Below are 2,827 nucleotides of genomic sequence, written 5' to 3'. Positions count from 1 at the left end.
GCAATATACAGCGGTTGCGATAAGCGCTACTGGGGTCCAGCGGTGCCGCAGCACGGAGCGTCATTCGCTCTGCGAACATCGAGGAGTGTGGACGCATAGCTCGGTGGGGCAATGCTGTAGCAATAAACAGCGGTTGCGATAAGCGGTACTGGGGTCCAGCTGTGCCGCAGCACGGAGCGTCATTCGCTCTGCGAACGTCGAGGAGTGTGGACGCATAGCTCGGTGGGGCATTGCTGTAGCAATGAACAGCGGTTGCGATAAGCACTACAGGGGTCCAGCTGTGCCGCAGCACGGAGCGTCATTCTCTCTGCGAACGTCGAGGAGTGTGGACGCTTAGCTCGGTGGGGCAATGCTGTAGCAATGAACAGCGGTTGCGATAAGCGCTACTGGGGTCCAGCTGTGCCGCAGCACGGAGCGTCATTCGCTCTGCGGTCGTCGAGGAGTGTGCACGCATTGCTCGGTGGGGCAATGCTGTAGCAATGAACAGCGGTTGCGATAAGCACTACAGGGGTCCAGCTGTGCCGCAGCACGGAGCGTCATTCTCTCTGTGAACGTCGAGGAGTGTGGACGCATAGCTCGGTGGGGCATTGCTGTAGCAATGAACAGCGGTTGCGATAAGCACTACAGGGGTCCAGCTGCGCCGCAGCACGGAGCGTCATTCTCTCCGCGAACGTCGAGGAGTGTGGACGCATAGCTCAGTGAGGCATTGCTGTAGCAATAAACAGCGGTTGCGATAAGCGCTACTGGGGTCCAGCTGTGCCGCAGCACGGAGCGTCATTCGCTCTGCGAACGTCGAGGAGTGTGGACGCATAGCTCGGTGGGGCAATGCTGTAGCAATGAACAGCGGTTGCGATAAGCGCTACTGGGGTCCAGCTGTGCCGCAGCACGGAGCGTCATTCGCTCTGCGAACGTCGAGGAGTGTGGACGCATAGCTCGGTGGGGCATTGCTGTAGCAATGAACAGCGGTTGCGATAAGCACTACAGGGGTCCAGCTGTACCGCAGCACAGAGCGTCATTCTCTCAGCGAACGTCGAGGAGTGTGGACGCATAGCTCGGTGGGGCAATGCTGTAGCAATGAACAGCGGTTGCGATAAGCACTACAGGGGTCCAGCTGTGCCGCAGCACGGAGCGTCATTCTCTCTGCGAACGTCGAGGAGTGTGGACGCATAGCTCGGTGGGGCATTGCTGTAGCAATGAACAGCAGTTGCGATAAGCACTACAGGGGTCCAGCTGCGCCGCAGCACGGAGCGTCATTCTCTCTGCGAACGTCGAGGAGTGTGGACGCATAGGTCGGTGAGGCATTGCTGTAGCAAAAAACAGCGGTTGCGATAAGCGCTACTGGGGTCCAGCTGTGCCGCAGCACGGAGCGTCATTCGCTCTGCGAACGTCGAGGAGTGTGGACGCATAGCTCGGTGGGGCAATGCTGTAGCAATAAACAGCGGTTGCGATAAGCGCTACTGGGGTCCAGCTGTGCCGCAGCACGGAGCGTCATTCTCTCTGCGAACGTCGAGGAGTGTGGACGCATAGCTCGGTGAGGCATTGCTGTAGCAAAAAACAGCGGTTGCGATAAGCGCTACTGGGGTCCAGCTGTGCCGCAGCACGGAGCGTCATTCGCTCTGCGAACGTCGAGGAGTGTGGACGCATAGCTCGGTGGGGCAATGCTGTAGCAATAAACAGCGGTTGCGATAAGCGCTACTGGGGTCCAGCTGTGCCGCAGCACGGAGCGTCATTCGCTCTGCGAACGTCGAGGAGTGTGGACGCATAGCTCGGTGGGGCATTGCTGTAGCAATGAATAGCGGTTGCGATAAGCACTACAGGGGTCCAGCTGCGCCGCAGCACGAAGCGTCATTCTCTCTGCGGACGTCGAGGAGTGTGGACGCATAGCTCGGTGAGGCATTGCTGTTGCAATAAACAGCGGTTGCGATAAGCGCTACTGGGGTCCAGCTGTGCCGCAGCACGGAGCGTCATTCGCTCTGCGAACGTCGAGGAGTGTGGACGCATAGCTCGGTGGGGCAATGCTGTAGCAATGAACAGCGGTTGCGATAAGCACTACAGGGGTCCAGCTGTGCTGCAGCACGGAGCGTCATTCTCTCTGCGAACGTCGAGGAGTGTGGACGCATAGCTCGGTGGGGCATTGCTGTAGCAATCAACAGCGGTTGCGATAAGCACTACAGGTGTCCAGCTGCGCCGCAGCACGGAGCGTCATTCTCTCTGCGAACGTCGAGGAGTGTGGACGCATAGCTCGGTGGGGCATTGCTGTAGCAATGAACAGCGGTTGCGATAAGCACTGCAGGGGTCCAGCTGCGCCGCAGCACGAAGCGTCATTCTCTCTGCGGACGTCGAGGAGTGTGGACGCATAGCTCGGTGAGGCATTGCTGTAGCAATAAACAGCGGTTGCGATAAGCGCTACTGGGGTCCAGCTGTGCCGCAGCACGGAGCGTCATTCGCTCTGCGAACGTCGAGGAGTGTGGACGCATAGCTCGGTGGGGCAATGCTGTAGCAATGAACAGCGGTTACGATAAGCACTACAGGGGTCCAGCTGTGCTGCAGCACGGAGCGTCATTCGCTCTGCGAACGTCGAGGAGTGTGGACGCATAGCTCGGTGGGGCAATGCTGTAGCAATGAACAGCGGTTGCGATAAGCACTACAGGGGTCCAGCTGCGCCACAGCACGGAGCGTCATTCTCTCTGCGAACGTCGAGGAATGTGGACGAATAGCTCGGTGAGGCATTGCTGTAGCAATAAACAGCGGTTGCGATAAGCGCTACTGGGGTCCAGCTGTGCCGCAGCACGGAGCGTCATTCGCTCTGCGAACGTCAAGGAGTGTT

The sequence above is a fragment of the Schistocerca serialis genome, chromosome 10 (assembly GCF_023864345.2).
Source record: "Schistocerca serialis cubense isolate TAMUIC-IGC-003099 chromosome 10, iqSchSeri2.2, whole genome shotgun sequence".
Lineage (NCBI taxonomy): Eukaryota > Metazoa > Arthropoda > Insecta > Orthoptera > Acrididae > Schistocerca > Schistocerca serialis.
Note: the sequence above shows the minus strand (reverse complement) of the source record.